Source organism: Lissotriton helveticus, chromosome 1_1 (genome assembly GCF_964261635.1).
Source record: "Lissotriton helveticus chromosome 1_1, aLisHel1.1, whole genome shotgun sequence".
NCBI classification, from domain to species: domain Eukaryota; kingdom Metazoa; phylum Chordata; class Amphibia; order Caudata; family Salamandridae; genus Lissotriton; species Lissotriton helveticus.
In genome coordinates, this window is record NC_136057.1 from 95,192,173 (window position 1) to 95,210,528 (window position 18,356).

Genomic DNA, 18,356 nt, shown 5'->3' on the forward strand with positions numbered 1-18,356 from the left:
CGTTAGTACCAAAATGAAACTAAACACGTGTGAGTGTCTAACTGTACCGGGAGGGGATCCAATTGTTAAAGTTAAGGCTGGTTCTTAGTTTAGAATCTCCGTAGGTTTAACAAACTTTTAAGCTTTCATTAAAATTCCAGAATATCTTCTGGTATGTATCCGGACAATACCAGACCATGTACTCCAAATCAATCTTGGGGTCCTCCTTTACTGTGTTAGTATTCCGCCGTGTTCAGTAGACACGGCAGAAGGGGGACGCGCTTGGGACTATCGTGCACAAAAACCTTAATACCTGCAAATATCGAAGACGGGGTTAAGAAACTGACCAAACATAAACACTAGAAGTACATCTCAGTGATATCACCAGATTGTGATCGACACATCTAAGAAGTTATAGATCGTCCTCATAGAAGCGCATGGAACTCCGTGAGCCCCGCCTGTTCCACAGCACTTGACTACAATAAAAACAGTCACCTGGATACACGGAATACTAACACAGTAAAGGAGGACCCCAAGTTTGATTTGGAGTACATGGTCTGGTATTGTCCGGATACATACCAGAAGATATTCTGGAATTTTAATGAAAACTTAAAAGTTCGTTAAACCTACGGAGATTCTAAACTAAGAACCAGCCTTAACTTTAACAATTGGATCCCCTCCCGGTACAGTTAGACACTCACACGTGTTTAGTTTCATTTTGGTACTAACGAGCCTCATTGAGCTCTCACGGTAACGGAGCTGTGTGAATACACAGCCCAGAACCCGGAACTAGGGTTCTTTGGATGTTAAAGATATTGAACACCCGTTAACTTATATACAGGATCCTTCTATCAACTATACTCACTTTTCGCATCAACCCATAGATGCCTGGGTCTTTATACCAGCCCTGAAGAGTCGTGTTGACTCCACTTTGACATGACGAAACACGTGTCGGCTGAATGTGGATCCAATAAACGTCCTTTTGAAAAAGAATACGAACATAAAGATCTGCTGTTTTCTGCTACCTTATTGTCATTACTGCTTTGTATGTTTTATACTGTTTTTTGGTTGCGAGAGCTTTGCTGCTAATGGTTCTGTATGTATATTTGTGTGCATGCGGGCTGCGGGGGGGCGTTCTCTGTGTGTGTGTGTGTGTGTGTGCGTGTGTGTATGCGCGGCGGGGGGAGAGGGGGGTTTCTCTAAGTGTGTGTGCGTGCGTGTGTGTATGCGCGGCGGCAGGGCGGGGGGGATTTGGGGGGATCTCTATGTGTGTGTGTGTGTGACTGTGTGTATGCGCGGGGGTCTGTTTGTGTGTGTGTGAGTGCGTGTGTGTGCCTGCTTCCAAGGAGCCATTGGAGACAGGAAGCGCGCGCGATCTAATCCCAGTTCGGAAGGTTGCACGTGCACATCACTTGTCTCCTGTCTCCCTTGACTCCTTGAAAGCAGAAACAATCACAATAGGTGTCGCTGCGACGATCGCTTTGCGATCGATTCGCAAGGCGAAACCTAAAAATGCATTTGCTTGACTGTATTTGAATCACGTTTTCTGTTCGCATAATGTTTTGGAGGTGAGTCATTAACAGTACTGTCTGTCTACATCAAGGCTGGATGGACATGCTTTTCTTAACATAAAGTCATTCAGGTTAACAAGGGGCATATTAAACTGTTTTCTATTCTTACACACAGAATAGGTTCAACTTTGCAAGAGAAAGATTGACTGTGACTGAATGCAGACTGCAAATGGTGAGCCTAATGCGGCCCTGTTATTAATTCCGATTTACAATTAACTGAAGACAGATATTTCCTGATCTGCTCCAAAAAAAGTTTGCCCATCCAATTTCTCAGAAACAAGCTAACTCGAGCATTCTTAATACTTAACATATAAAGGGGCCTATATTGAGTTTTATTTTTCAGGTGCTTAGCACCTGAATCAAACAGCTCATTACAACCCTGCTCTCTCCTGCCCCCTTCCTCTGTATTTCCGAATGACCACACTTGCCTCCTGGGATATTTGTTGCCAGCCATCCTTCTAATCACATCTGCTTCGACTTGGCATGGAGGAGAGGTCAGGTGGATTTTGAGACTGTGGCTTGGTCTGTGCTCTGTGGCCTCCGTTTCACCTCCGCACCCTTGCTCCACACCCTGGACTCCGCAGCTGCCATTTCACATTTAATAACAGTATGTATGCACATATGGAGGCCACGCAAGGCATCTTATAGGAGGAGGTTTTTCAGTATGAAAAAGGGCATTTTTCCTAAAGGAGCTTCTCTTTCATTCCAACAAAGAAAGACAAATGTACGTTTATTTTACGTGACATTGACAAATCCACGAGTCCAAATGCATGAGTGCTAAGCACTTCATTTCCCTCTTTGCTCAGTAGAAATACAATGTCACATTTCTATTTTTTTATACAGACTAAATATTCTGAATGGAAACAAAACGCTATCTGACATTAAAATACCCCTAAAGGCATCAGTGGGCAGAGCTGAGCAACTGTATGGGACCTTGGACAGGAGGTGTCAGGGGCGCTGGAGGAGGCTATGTCACGGGGTGAAAGAACAATTAAGCCTCTTTAACAAGTAAATGGTCTTTCAAAAGACCTGTGAAGTACTCGGGTGCGGCTGTGTGTGTGCCTGGGAAGGAATTTCCAGCAGCAGGAAGGAGGCGTGGGGAGATAACTCTGTATTCGAGACGACAGAGCGGCAACATTTGCTAGTATTTGGCCGTTTTTACATATAAATATAGACAAAGGAAAAATTGTTTTCCGTCTGTATTTATATGTAAAAATCCGTTTAAACGGAAAACCGGGAGCCCTAATTATATACTAGTATCCACAAATCTTGGGGGGATTGCCGCCAAACAGTATTTTTTTCAAATCGGAGACGCCACTCTACTTGAGCATTCTGGATGCTAATAGATTTGGTTACTGTTGTTTTGGCTAACAATGACTTTATCTGGGGAGTAGTATGATTTTACAGCAAGTTGCAATAACTTAGCATGGCCAGATTATCAGGCACAATCTGTTTTAGGATTTCACCTGATGCACTTGGCTCTTCACAGGGTATCCTTCAGGATCACTACGTTGTTCTTCTTGTTCTATCTGCTGGTGGTGACTTAACAGCTGCATTTCTTATCCCTATGTCATTGTCACAATTGTTTAAGATACTTTCTATATATCTTGCAGCCTTGAAAAAGTCTCTATGACAAAACACGTGACGGCTGCCTGTCTGTAATGGATTTTACATCTCCAACGCAAAAAAGGTGAATAATTGTGGAAACAATAAATCACAACAAACATCTCTGATCATGCAGTGCTTCTTTACGGGCCACAGGCTTGGCCATTGGACTTCGCTGAGTGCTTCGGTATTCCTCTGCTCATTTGGAAGTGAGGTGTTGGCAGGATAGGCCTCTTTGACTTAACGAGGGGGAGCAGCTGTCACTTATCACAGTTGCACATTATAAAGGCTCTGCATGAGCACTCTCACAAAGGAGTTATCACTGTTCTTTTGTGACTCCTGACAAGCTGGACCCAGGGCAAGGAGGAAGGGGATGCCTGACACATCATGGCGGTGGAAGCCTCTAGAAACTCCTACTAGTGGGCGCCAGGTATAAAGATTGGACTCCAGACCGCAAAAGAATAAACGAGGTCCCAGTGCCACCCACTGTCCCTTCTAATACTTCATGCCAGTAAAAACAACTCTCAACAAAGTCCGACAAAATTATAGTGTCAGAGACAATTTACATCAATGACACCTATTGACCCCTCCCAACATATCTCACCATTAAAATGAACTCTCAACCAAGTTCCACAATGCTAAAGTGCAAGATGTTATCTTGTGAGTATACTGTGTCTTTATATCGACACTGTTATTCTAAGCGTACATGGTGATTGTTTTGCCCATCTTATTCCAATATTATCTCGTGCATATACTGTTATCTCAAGTTGATGCTGCTTCCTATCCTACCATGTGCCTATAGCAGTGACCCATCCTTTGTGATGTCTACTAGTCTATGCTGATATTGATATACTACCTATGATGTGAGTGTATAACTTGTATATATGCCGTCGAATATAAAGGACGTTTCTGCAGACTGACCAATAAACTCCATCACAACCTCCACCTCCTAGATACCATGGCCACTAAGAACCCAGTGACATCAACAGGCCCACTGGCGCTTTTTAGAATTCAAGGCCCCCTTTTCCTCAAAGGGATACTACCAGATCGCCTTGTTGACCTTTTTCACACGCCTCTGACACTCGCATCCCACTCTTCCAAAGAAGTGCCCACCAACCGTCCACTGAAGGGCCTAATGGTACAATCAAGCGGCCATCTCAGCTGTTGGAGGCTGCCTCTTGACCACTATGCACAGCTCTGAATGCTTCTCCTGAAGTCTAACTTTGTTATCCCCAGAAACAACTTCTGAGTATCACTTCAACTTCGGGAGCGTGGAAAGATACGCCCCCAACTAATTTCTGAAAACCTCTCCAAACATGCTGCTAAAAAGTACAAACACAAAATGCTTAAAGAACACCCAGAGACACTAATAGCAGACATCTTGTACAATCCAACTCACGGAAGTCTTAAAATGGACTTCATCTTCTACACTACGAAACCTGCCAAAAGGAGAGAAAACGTCATTCAACACCTTCATGTAACTAATGCTACCAATGTCCCTTATGGATCTAAATAAACTATATCCCTATCCCAGAACTTTAGCGGAGGTCGGTCCATAACTATATACAGAAATGGGAACATCCTAATCTAAGCCACTGAACAAAATTATCTATTTTCCACTTTCCGGCTCTCTGCACCGCCATGCCATTCGCTCCCACCACCACCCCTCCACCCTCTCCCATCCATGCCCTCATCTACTAGCTGAACCTTCTACTCCCAAACCCCCTTACACTGCCCCCACCTTTACCTCCCCTACAGCATCTCTGATCCCCAGACTGTAGCGATTTCGAGCAGCAATGCAAGGCGTCAGGTACACAGCCGAACTACATCTCCCAGAACCCCCTGGGTTCAGGCGGTCTGGAGATCGTTATCGGCTGAGGTACATAAGCGCCTCCCAGGAAGGGGAGGGTGCTTGTCAATCCTTCCTGTTTCCCTGACTAAGCCTGTTGTACGCCGGAGTTCCGCGGACGCTTGCCTTCCCGCTGTAGAGGACGACGCCGGAGTGTAGAGGACGACGGCGGAGGTCTGCGGACGCTTGCCTTCCCGCATTGGAGGACGACGCCGGAGTTCCGCGGACGCTTGCCTTCCCGCTGGACGAGGTAGGAGTAAAGCGCAGCTGTGCTATCGAGACCTTTTGTTCTTGTTCATTTCTTGTTACTTACGTGTGGCACCAAGAGTACATTTCTGCTCGAGGGAAACCGTAGTGAAGTTAACTACCGAGTACCCCCCTCATTGCTTTCAGAAACTGACCCGAGACATTCCTGATACCTTAATTGATAAGGCATTGATCGAGAGCTGTGATTTCAACAGTTGGACTTTAGTTATCGGATATATGTGCTACAGTTGATGTGATGGTGGGAAGGATTACTGCCCCAACAAGCTGAACATCGAGTAAGTGTTCTTAGTATTAGTCCTGTATCACGAGGTAGAAACAACCTCACTGTGTAAAGTAAACAAGCTCTTCTTTTGTCTCAATAGCTGTCCTGGGTACTGAGGCCATTCACCTGAGACCAGACCGAGAGGGGTGCCCTATCAACGGTGGCCTTTATTATTTTGTCCCCTTCCCTTTTCCCCGGAGTGCAATCTTTCCTACTTGTGTGTATCACTTTGGGGGAGTTGGCGCTTGAGGGAACTGGGAGGTCTCTCTTCAAGCTGTGGTCCCTGCTGGCAAAACAAACAAAGGTTAGTGGCAAGAGCGTTTCTATGTTGGGCTACTACCTTCGGACTAAATGTTACAGATTGACAAGCCCACGTTAGACGCCTGCCCGGACCATGGATACCGGTGCGGTATTAGCCTCACTGCTTGAGAGCTTTAACGCACTACAGCAAGAAGTACATGCTTCTAGGTTAGAGAATCAGGAGCTGAAGCGAGACATGAACTCTATGCGTAGAGAAGTCGCAGGTATTACACACAAAGGTATGGGGGCTGGGTCCTATATCAGGGAGGCTACTTTGGCCCCACCAGGACAACAAACAACCCTTCCTTCATCCCCGACCACATCAGGGGGTGGGTTCATCACAGCTACTACCATTGCCCCACCCTCCTCTAACCCAACACCTACCGTCCATGTCATACAAAACACGGGCATACCTCTGGCCCCTCCTGAAAGATTCTATGGGGATCCCAAGAAATTTGAGATGTTCTTGAACCAGTGCAGACTCCACTTCCTTTGCAAACCTGCTGTCTTCCAAGATGACACAGCAAAAACCGCTTTCATGATGTCGTACATGGGTGGGAACGCTGCAAGCTGGACGATACCTCTATTGGAAAGGAATGATCCTGTGCTTCACCAGTTCACTGACTTCTGCTCTGAGATGAGGAAATTGTTTGACCGCAAGTTGCACATGATGACCCTAGATAGGGAACTCCTTACTCTACGGCAAGGGTCACAGGATTTGTTGTCCTACATCACTTCCTTCAACCGACTCGTGGCTGAAACGGATTGGCCTCCGGCAAAGAGAATCACCTTGTTTTACCAGGGCTTGAGAGGAGAATTAAAAGATGTTCTTTCCCAAGTTTTCCAGTTACCAGCAACCTGTGAGGAATTGATGGACCTAACGGTTCAGCTGGACCATCGTTTACTGGAAAGGCGAGGGGATAAGAGCAGGGGAGAGGTACGAGGATGGTACCCCAGACCAAAACCCTTTGTGGAAGACACACCCAAAACCGCTGATGGGGTCGAGCCCATGCAAATAGGTGGCATTCGGGGCCCTCTAACGATGGAAGATCGCGACCGTAGGAGGAAGCTGAAGCTCTGTTTGTATTGCGGCAAGGGCGGTCATTTCATCAGAGAATGCAAGGCAAGGGCCTAACAACCAGAAAGAAACCCACCTCCCCGAAGACCCACCGTTCTGAGAACAAAAGAGACGTCGGAAAACTGAAGAGTCCGAACCAGAAGGAGATCACTGGGTTGGGCAAACGTTGTACTTCGATCTCCTCACGAATCGCTAACACCTTAATGCCAGCTGTGGCCCATATTAACATGACTGTGTCGTTGTGGGTTTCTTCGGAAACCGTCGTTGCAGTGGACGCCCTGTTGGATTCCGGAGCCACTGGAAATGATATGGATATCGAGTATGCTTCCTCTTTGGGGGTCGCATGGGAGAAGAAGGAAGAACCAGAGAATGTGAAGGCAGTGGATGGATCCGCATTAGCTTCAGGACCAGTAGTAAAGCACACTGTACCTCTACGCATGCTCATCGGGACGGATCACGCCGAGTACATCCAGTTCGACTTGATAGCGGCACCGCAGTTCCGCCTAATCCTGGGAATGCCCTGGCTGACGCTACACGACCCTACGGTGAGTTGGACTGCTGGTACCGTGTCATTGACTTCTGCCTATTGTATGGAACACTGCAGGCTTCCTCTCCCCTTGTCTATAGAAGATGGAGCGGAACCCACCTGTGCACGTTATTTGGCCTCGGCATGTGCACCAGAAAGCACTTGTAGCGCTACCACCTTGCCAGATGACTACACGGAGTTCCAGCCTCTCTTCGATAAACAGAAAGCAACTCAATTACCCCCACACCGGGTCTATGATTGTTGTATTGAGCTACATCCCGGTGCGGCCATTCCCTGCAGTCGGGTCTATGCTCTTACAGAAAAAGAGAATCAGTATCTGAAGAACTATATAGATGAAAACCTGGCGTCTAGTTTTATTCGTCACTCCACTTCTCCAGCCTCTTCGCCCCTATTCTTCATACCGAAAAAGGACTGTGCCGTGTTAAGAACGTGCATCGATTACAGGGCCTTGAATAACATCACGGTGAAGAATCGGTATCCCTTACCATTAATTTCGGTACTAATGGACCAATTGAAAGGGGCTCACTACTTCACGAAGCTGGATCTGAGAGGAGCCTACCATTTGGTCCGAGTCAAACATGGAGACGAATGGAAGACTGCCTTCCGAACCAAGTTTGGCCTTTTTGAGTACCGGGTGATGCCATTCGGGCTCTGCAATGCCCCGGCAGCCTTCCAGTATTTTATGGATGAGGTATTGAGAGGATTGCTAGATACCATCTGCATGGTTTACATCGACGATATCCTCGTCTACTCTCCTACTCTCCAGGAACACATTGAACACGTTAGAGAAGTACTGGATAGGCTACAGCACCACTCTTTGTACGCTAAACTGGAAAAGTGCCTCTTCCATGCTCAAGAAGTGACCTTTTTGGGATACGTGATAAACGCCAACGGCTTTCAGATGGAGAATGGTAAGGTGGAGGCCATCACCAGATGGAAGACCCCTCAGTGCGTCAAATCTGTGCAGAGTTTTTTGGGCTTTGCAAATTACTACCGGCGTTTCATTCAAGATTTCTCCAGGATCATTCATCCCCTGTCCTGTCTGTTGCGGAAGAACGTTCATTTCGTATGGAACGATGAAGCGGAACAAGCATTTCAATACTTGAAAGAAAAGTTCACCCAGGCTCCCATCTTACGTCATCCTGATGCACAGCTCCCGTACATCCTTGAAACCGATGCGTCACAGTACGCCTTGGGAGGGGTCCTGTCACAAAGACATCCCACAACAGGACAAATCCACCCGGTGGCCTACTACTCCAAGAAATTGAGCCCTAGCGAAGTCAATTACTCCATCACAGACAAGGAGTTGTTAGCGATCAAAAAAGGGTGCGAGGAGTGGCGCCACTACCTGTTGGGAGCGCCGTCACACCATAGAAATCTACACTGACCACCGGAACTTGCTGTTTCTAAAAACAGCCAAGGCCCTAACACCCCGACAGCTCCGATGGACTCTTTTTTTCGGACTACGATTTCGTCATCAAGTACCGACCCGGTTCACAACACGGAAAAGCCGACGCCCTCTCTCGGAACCTGGACATCTGTGACCATCAGACGATGGATGACATCGAGCCTCCCTCCATCTTGTCCGAAAAGGCTTTTCCGAGAACAACAATTGCCTTACTTACGTCTTCGGACTTTCTTGAGGATATCAAAGTATCTTTGACGGGTGTCGATGTCATAGCATGGCTCCAGGAAGAACCCCAGTGGCGATCTCAGAAAGACGAGCTGTTGTATTATCGTCACGCTATGTACGTACCTGACCCCGGTCTTCATCTGCAAGTCCTAATGTGGGCACACGACTCCATGTTAGGAGGTCATTGGGGTGTGTACAAAACCATAGCCACGATTGAACGTTCCTTCTGGTGGCCTTCCATATGAGACGACACCAAAAAATACATCAGAAACTGTTTGGTATGTGCCCAGAGCAAGGCGCGACATACCAAGCCGACGGGGCTGCTCCGCCCCATACCTGTTCCACCCAAACCGTGGCACACGGTGTCCATGGACTTTATCGTGGAGATGCCCTTGTGTCAAGGAAAAACCGTGATCCTGGTGATGGTGGACCATTTGACCAAAATGTGTCACTTCGTGCCGTTGGAGGGTTTGCCGACATCAGCAGAACTAGCACTTGTGGTGTTACAACATCTCATCAGGGCCCACGGCATTCCGAGTGTTTTTATCACGGACAGAGGGTCTCAATTCACTTCCCATTTCTGGAAGTCCTTGTGTAGGACTTTGGATATTGACGCCAGACTCTCGACGAGTTATCATCCCCGTACGGACGGTAAAACGGAACGCCTCAATCAGACTGTTGAACAATACTTGCGTTGATTTACCCTTCAGAACTCTACAGACTGGGTTACCCTCTTATGGTTGGCTGAGTTCACATATAACAACACCGACCATTCGACCTTGGGTTGCTCCCCGTTCTTCTGCCTTTTGGGTTATCATCCTAACATTCTACCATTCGAATGGCCTGTTACCTCCGATCTCCCTAGCGTACAGGAACATCATACTCACCTGCAGACGGTTAGACTAGAGGAGAAACACCACTTGTCGGCCGCTCAGGCATCACAGAAACACTTCGCTGACAAAAAACGCAGTCATGAACCAGTCTACCAGGTGGGAGACAAGGTGTGGCTCTCCACTAAACACATTCACCTTAGGGGCATCAACAAACTGAAGCCTAAATACATAGGCCCCTATAGTGTGGAGGAAGTCGTCAATCCTGTGGCGATGAGACTGGCTATTCCCCGCTCATGGCACATACACCCTGTTTTTCATGTGTCCCTGTTGCAACCCTGTTCCCTAGACACTAGACTGCCCGATCACCCTCCCCCGGTACTAGTTGAGGGTTTGGAGGAGTACGAGGTGCAAGAACTGTTAGACTCTAGGTTACACCAAGGCAGAGTGCAGTACTTGGTGAGTTGGAAGGGCTTTGGGGTCGAGGACAGGACATGGGAACCTGAACAGAACCTCCATTGTCCGGATCTGCTAGAGCAGTTCCATCAGGCCCATCCGGGTAAACCCGGTCGACCGCCGAGTCGGCGGTCCTTAAGAGGGGGCTCTGTAGCGATTTCGAGCAGCAATGCAAGGCGTCAGGTACACAGCCGCACTACATCTCCCAGAACCCCCTGGGCTCAGGCGGTCCGGAGATCGTTAACGGCTGAGGTACATAAGCGCCTCCCAGGAAGGGGAGTGTGCTTGCCAATCCTTCCTGTTTCCCTGACTAAGCCTGTTGTACGCCGGAGTTCCGCGGACGCTTGCCTTTTCCGCTGTAGAGGACGACGCCGGAGTGTAGAGGACGATGGCAGAGTTCCGCGGAAGCTTGCCTTCCCGCATTGGGGGACGACGCCGGAGTTCCGCGGACGCTTGCCTTCCCGCATTGGAGGACGACGCCGGAGTTCCGCGGACGCTTGCCTTCCCGCTGGACGAGGTAGGAGTAAAGCGCAGCTGTGCTATCGAGACCTTTTGTTCTTGTTCATTTCTTGTTACTTACGTGTGGCACCAAGAGTACATTTCTGCTCGAGGGAAACCGTAGTGAAGTTAACTACCGAGTACCCACCTCTTTGCTTTCAGAAACTGACCCGAGACATTCCCGATACCTTAATTGATAAGGCATTGATCGAGAGCTGTGATTTCAACAGTTGGACTTTAGTTATCGGATATATGTACTACAGTCGATGTGATGGTGAAGGACTGGACTATTTAAGGCCCAGCGGTGCCAGGGAACAACACCTTAAACCTTCGTGGGATACCTGTTCTGGCGCACTAAAGACAGAGACACGGGAGACTTCCTTCGGCGTCAAAGATCAGTGTTTATTACTGCAGGGATGCAAAAGTCATGGGAAGTACAACAGAGTGTAGGTTCCAAGAGTCTGCTTCAAATTGTGTTTGTGGTTCGCTCTCTTTTATACAAGTTCTTGTCATTGCACAATATGTAAGCAAAAGGTTACAGCTCAGTTCCCACACTAAATTATTCAAAAGGATCGCTTTCATGTATTCAGAACCCCGGAACATAATTACATTAACATCATCAGTTCCAACTGTAAAAGCACATCTTCCCATCATTAGGTACATTCCACTTGAGTTGTAAATGAGCAAGAGTAAGGAGACAAGAACAGCTGCTAGGAAGTCAGGCATACCTAAAGAAAGAGTGTGGGGGTAATATTGGAAACATGATCATAGGATCAAAGAGCTTGATCTCAGCACGTGCATGGCTGAAACAATAGGCCGGTACGACAAGATTACCCTCAAGCTGAGCCATTTGCCTCTGCAGTGTCATTCCTCCGGTCATAAAGACGCATGAAAGGAATATGCGTCTTCCGTATGGCTTGGGAACTAACAGGTCACGATGCGGACACTTGCCTGTTCACTGACTACGTGAGGGCAAGAAACAAAATGAATGCCGTATCCAAAATGGAACCCAAGGGTTCAGATGTAGAAACATGTAAATGAGGCGAACCATGCCAGGTAGTGTAGTGCAAACGCGCACACTTACCGAACTCGCCATTTACGGTTCATAGATACCAAACTCGTCCATATTCGGCAATGCCCAAAACACCGTAACGATTTTCACGGAACCTCAGACGCTCCTTTTGCCCTCATGTAGGCAAGCACTAGTCGAAATCAGAGTCGATCTCGATATTCATCAGATCATTCAGGTGTTGCTGAAACATTATTCTATCCATCAATGCCTCTCTGGAAACAGATGGCCTTCTTATACACGTTGTAGCACAAAGGCCACATAAGGCAGGACCACACTGTACACAAAGACAACACGTGAACAGAAATGTCATGACAACCCCTATAATCATCAGAATCTTCCAACCCCAAGTTGACATTAGACCCCAAAACCATCCTAGAAGCGTCCAATCTCCCTCGTCCACGTGTATGGACTCCGAGATTTTGTGCAACTGGGAGATGGCTTGATAAACCGTTGGAGCGTTATCAGGTATGAATATGCAGCAGCTCGAATGGATGACCTTACACACACCACCTCTATCCGCTAGAACAACGTCTAGAACCATACGGTTCTGTAACGTCATGAGCCTGTCCGCTTGAAGCTCCGCTGTCAGATTACCAAGGGCACTTGCAGTTATGTTACCAGTTGACTCTACTACACGAGTTAACTGTCTCAGATTTCTGCTATTGACCATCGGGCCCCAAAACGGTAGGAAACCCTTGAAGAAGTCTCCTGCTTCTTGACCGGAAGTATCCTCTTTACTAATGACACCTCTCACAACTCTGGTTTTGTGATAGTCGGCGGCAACAGTGAAAGTCGGGGGCAAGAGATTTGCAATATAGCAGGTACCTGAGAAGTCGTGTGGTAACCACGTATATGCTCGGTCATAACATACAAAATAGGTACCCTTGGCAGTCAGAAGGATAGGGGAAGAAAGCATCGGTAGAACGTAAGTATCCACACAAGCACTCTTCCCAAGCTGGGCTCTTGGATTTCGGCCACGACCTAGCAGACAAAAGTGGCCTAGGTGAGGTACAAACCATATTGGAGGTGAGCTTTTAAGCTGTCTATCACCCACTGATATACTATACTCAGCCTCACTAAGGTACTTGTAGGCCTGCACTTCCTCCTTTGGGATGAGCGTAGCATCAAAAATGTCTCTATCTAGATCAGCAATCGCTGTCGCCAGAGACTTATGGTACGGGCCAGGACCAAAGCTTGCTGAGCGTGGCTCTCGATGGGGGTAGGAATCTAGTGCACTACGGAACATGATTTGGAATGCCCGAACTGACCCTTGGGGGCTGTACGGGAGAACCAAATATGGAATACCCCTGTCCATGGTATGCGGCATTAGCCCACACACCCAACAGTTTGTAGTATTTACCACCAACTGATGCTGATGCAAAAGTTGCACAAAGGAATTGTTTCTAAATTCCGCACGTCTGACTTGCTCATGTTGGGGCAGTAAGTGAAAAGAATGTGGAGAAACGGTGGAAGCGAAATTCAGGTTGTAGAAAGGAGGAGTAGGTGAAATGGAAGGTAATAATAATTGAATCCCAAAATACACTCCACCCACCAGTAGCATTGAAACGGTTAGGAACAACATAAAGATCTGAAATAGAAAACACTTTGTACGAAACACTTCTGATCCTTGCGCCAACATTCTCTCTTTTTCCGACAGCTTCGAGAAGTCCATCCTCTAAACGAAACCGTCAGTGACGTTCTTGACGCACTTCGTTCTGAGTAGCGATTGCCAATTCCCAGGAGTTCCCAGAAATCGACAAAAGAAACCGACCTAGTGTCGATAGCTGCTAAACAGGAGGAAGTACCCGCACGGCCCTACGGACAACCCAGATGATAGGTTAAATGAATTAGAATCAAAGTCAATAATAGTCTCTTTGCTGCATGAAAAGAAAGGGTATATACACTATATAATGTCCACAGTGTTCATGACAACGGTAAGGGGTACTGTAAATTTCAAAAAAGGAATAAAAACAGAACTCTTTTATTTGTCCTTAACGCGCGGTCGAAGAAAGTATCGACTTCTCCCGGGTTGAGTCTGATCTTCAAACAGTGGATTGGATGGCGAACAAGTGTTCGATGGTCCAGGCAATTGTTCAGTACTTGTATTTCCCAGTGTTGAAGGAAGGGAAATTGTTTGAGGGGAGTAAACAAGGGTGTCAGATATGGGCTCAGCTTCGCTGAATGGGACAAAGCGTAGTGGAGTGTCGGTCTCGGACGAGGAAAAGCCCTTTTTTATCCAAGTATCCGCCGGCAAAGGAAGCGGGACTTTCTTGGTGTGGGTGGCATGTACCCAATGCTTCCGTCCCTCCAGCCGAACCGCCGTCCTTGTTGCCAGTAGCACCTGGAAGGGTCCCACAAACCTCGGCTCAAGGTTTCGTTTTCGTCCGAAGTTACGGGTGAGGACCCAGTCCCCTGGTTGCAGCCGATGACCAGGACCCTCTGTTTGTGACGGCAGAGCCTCAAAGACCTGTTGATGAATCAAACTCAATTTAGCAGTCAGATCATATAGATAGTCGATTAACATTGGATATTCAAGTCTGTTCAATTCTTTAGGCCTTGGAACCCCCCAAATGTTCGCAGGACGGCCGAACACAATCTCATATGGGCTGAGCCCTACTCGAGAGTGTACAGTAGCCCTGGTTGATAAGAGAGCTAGAGGCAGAGCGTCGGGCCATGATAAACCAGTTGTTGCCTGAACTTTAGCAAGTTTTAGTTTCAGGGTGCCATTGTATCCTTCCACCAAACCCGCTGACTGGGGATGATTAGCACTATGGAATTTCTGTACTATACCCAAACCACGACACACACTCTTCATCACACTTCCCACAAACTCACTTCCGTTGTCCGACCATACAATCCGAGGCATGCCGTACCTGGGGAAATACTCTTTGAGCAGAATTTTAGCTGTGGATAGAGCAGTATTATCCTTAAGAGGGTAAGCTTCAATCCATCTGGAGAACGCACATACTACAACCAACACATACTTCAAATTGTTGCATCTCTCCATATGGATGAAGTCCAATTGGATAACTTCGAAAGGACATGTAGGAGGGGCAAAATGACCAGGTGGAGTGGGGGTGCCCTTGCTGGGATTATCAAACATACCATGCAATTCTTAACCACTCTCTCTGCACATTTAGTAGTCCCATCATTCTTCCATACAGGAGACAACAACTTGCATATGCCCTTCGAGCTAATATGTGCTGTGCCATGGGCCATTGTAACAACAGCAAGCACGTATGCATCCGGTAACATCCATCTCTGTTTCTCTGACAAGTCAACCCAACATCCATTCTCGTCTAACTTTCCCGTGCTTTCTTTCCACTTAGTCTTTTCCATTTCAGTGGCCTCATTCTGTATTTCCTTCACACTCTCCACTGTGTCCTCACACATGCTAGTTTCTGCTGGCCATCTTACTGAATTCGCAACGTACATTCGATTTGTCAGATTTCTAGCTGTCTCTTTAGCAGTTTCGTCTGCAAACGCATTACCACGACCAACATCATCCGTCACTTTTCGATGCGCACTACATTTAATTATGGCCACCTGCTTAGGCAATGTGAGTGCACCTAAAAGGTCATTCACAAGCTGTCCATGCTGAATCTTCGTGCCATGCGACGTTAAGAATCCTCTTTCTTTCCACAATCGCCCAAAACTGTGTGCCACACCAAAAGCATACTGGCTGTCTGTAAACACATTCACCCGCTTTCCTCTGGACAACACACACGCTCTTGTCAAGGCGACCAACTCAGCTGCCTGGGCCGAGTTCTGACTCAATCTCACAGTTTCCACAATCGTACTCAACGTCACTACAGCATACGCAGTCGTCACATCACCATTCGGTAACTTAAAACAGGAACCGTCAACGTACAAAGTACCATCGGGATCTACCAATGGAGTATCTTTTAAGTCGATACGACCCTTCGTTTCTTCCTCAGTTCTTAGATAACAGTCATGTGATGCTACATCACTTGACTCTGTGTTGATCGGCAATAATGTTGCTGGATTCAACACATTACACCTTTTTATCCGTATATGACTAGCCAGTAACGTCAGCTCATACCCAGACAACCTTGCGCTCGTCAAATGTTGAGTTTTCGTTCGGTTTAAGAGAGTGTCAACTGCATGCGGAACCATCACCGTAAGCATATTATCCATGACCAGACCTGCGGACTGTCGAATGGACGCCGCAGCTGCCGCTGTTGCTCTTAAACAACTCGGCAAAGCTCTAGCTACTGGGTCTAAGGTCGAAGAAAAATATGCGCAGGGACGCTGTTTGTCACCAAATTGTTGTGCCAGAACACTCAACGCACAACCATCCCTCTCGTGAACGTACAGTGTAAACGGCTTACTGTAATCAGGAGTACCTAACACAGGAGCTGAACACAACGCATCACGTAATTCAGAAAAACCTTTTTGACACTCTTCAGTCCATGGCAAAGGAGTCGGAACATCCTTGCAGGTGAGAGCTAACAATGGTTTCGCCAAGAGTGAAAAATTTGGGATCCATTGTCTGCAGTATGACGTAATACCTAGAAAGGCACGTACATCTCTCTGAGTTTTAGGCACAGTCATTCGAGAAATCGCTGCAATTCTCTCTGGGGTCAACCTTCTCCCTTCTTTTGACAATAAGTGACCTAAGTAGGTTACTTCTTGGCAACAATATTGCAGCTTTGATGGTGACACCTTGTGATGTAAGTCACATAAATGCCGCAACAACGATACTGTAGTAGTTCTACAAATATCTTCGGTATCAGCAGCTACCAACAGGTCGTCAACGTACTGAATCAAGGCTGCGCCTGCCGGTAACACAAATGAATCAAGTTGACTTTTAAGGGCTTGACTGTAGATAGACAGACTCTCACAATAGCCCTGTGGTGCACGTTTCAGTCTAAAACTGCGACCACCTAATGAGAATCCGAATAGGTCTCTGCTTTCCTCAGCAATCGGGATACTAAAGAAAGCATTCTTTAGGTCGATCACCGTGAACCAGGAGGCAGAAGCTGGAATCAGGGTTAGCAAAGTGGTGATATCAGGGACCACGGGAAATTGTGGAATCACGATTTTATTCACCTCTCTCAAATCGATTATGAAACGGTACACAGGAGGTTTAGATGGATCAGTGCGTTTTAAAATTGGTAGTACAGGACTATTACACACATTTCCTCAAGTTTCTTCAACGACATCCTTTTTGATCAGGTTGTGTACAATCGCTAATAGCGCCCGTTCTCCCTCAATGGAGATAAGATACTGTGGTATACGTGGCAGTCGCACATTTGGTTTCAGCTTGATCATATAGGGTGGGATGTCCAAGAGACCCACGTCATTGGGACCTGTGGCCCATAGAGACGCAGGAAGGGAGCTCAATTCCGGTGGGAGTTTATCGATCGACAAGTACATAGGAGAGATTACTCTTCGACCTAATGTAAGCTCCACTCCTTCAGGGGAGCAGTACAATGTCGCATATAACCGTTTTAACAAATCCAAGCCCAAAAGATTCTCACCACAACCAGTAGATAGAATCAATGGAGCCTCCAACTCACGAGGACCGATAGTGAGGGGCAAAGGGCTGGAGACAGGATTTCTAACCGGGGCGCCAGAGAATCCAACGGAAACATTTGTTAAGCCAGACAAAGGTGCGCCAGGGAGTTTCGAATGCATGATGGAACTTTTCGTTGCACCAGTGTCTAACAGAAAAGGCTCGACTACGCCAGATGTAGCAACTGCGACGTAAGGCCCGCTCTGATCAACCGGAACTGATACTACTCCCTCTCTTTGTCGGTGGCTGTCCTAGTAATGATCGTTTGAAACAGTCTCATGTTCAACGTAGTAATCGTCCACATGATATTGTGTAGATCTAACTGACCCCGCATTTCGTTGGTCAAAACAATTATTCGTATCTGATGAATTCTGAGGGCGATCGTTCTGATTGTGAATGGTACCGCGGCCTCTACCTCGAGATGCCTGCTGAGGACCACCACGGCTTCCTCGTGATGACACACCATTCTGACGGTCACGCAAAGCGGGACAGTCGTATTTTATATGTCCCTCTCTTCTACAATATGCACATTGGTTATACCCAAGCATAGATCTAAAGTCAGAGGAGTCAGGACGTGACTGTATTCTGGAGGATTGTGATTGTGGTCTATATTGCTGTTGTAAATCAGTGTGATTTGAACGCGGAGGATACGCTTGCTGCAACAAAACCTTCGTTTTCAGCTCCTTCGTTTTCTTATCTACACGATCACTTTCTTCTTTTTCCCTATTCTCATAATATTGAGCCGTCGCTAATATCTGTGCCGTGGTTGAAACAGCCCATGCACTTTCTGAATTTTTCAATTTGTTGCATAGTTCTGGCAACAAATTCAACACGAATTTGTCAACAAACAACCGTTGGCCTCCCTCAGTG

The 18,356-nt window shown here is 47.1% G+C and overlaps 1 protein-coding gene across 1 annotated transcript in view; it reads left to right on the top strand.

The window, feature by feature from the left end:
* The window catches only part of LOC144755990 (endogenous retrovirus group PABLB member 1 Env polyprotein-like), a 1,167,430-nt gene extending 1,150,020 nt beyond the window's left edge, over positions 1-17,410 (top strand). The window contains exon 2 of the mRNA XM_078645499.1: positions 17,168-17,410. The gene's annotated coding sequence lies outside the window, so the exon portion shown is untranslated. The remainder of the gene's footprint in view (positions 1-17,167) is intronic.
* Positions 17,411-18,356: the final 946 nt, after the last annotated feature.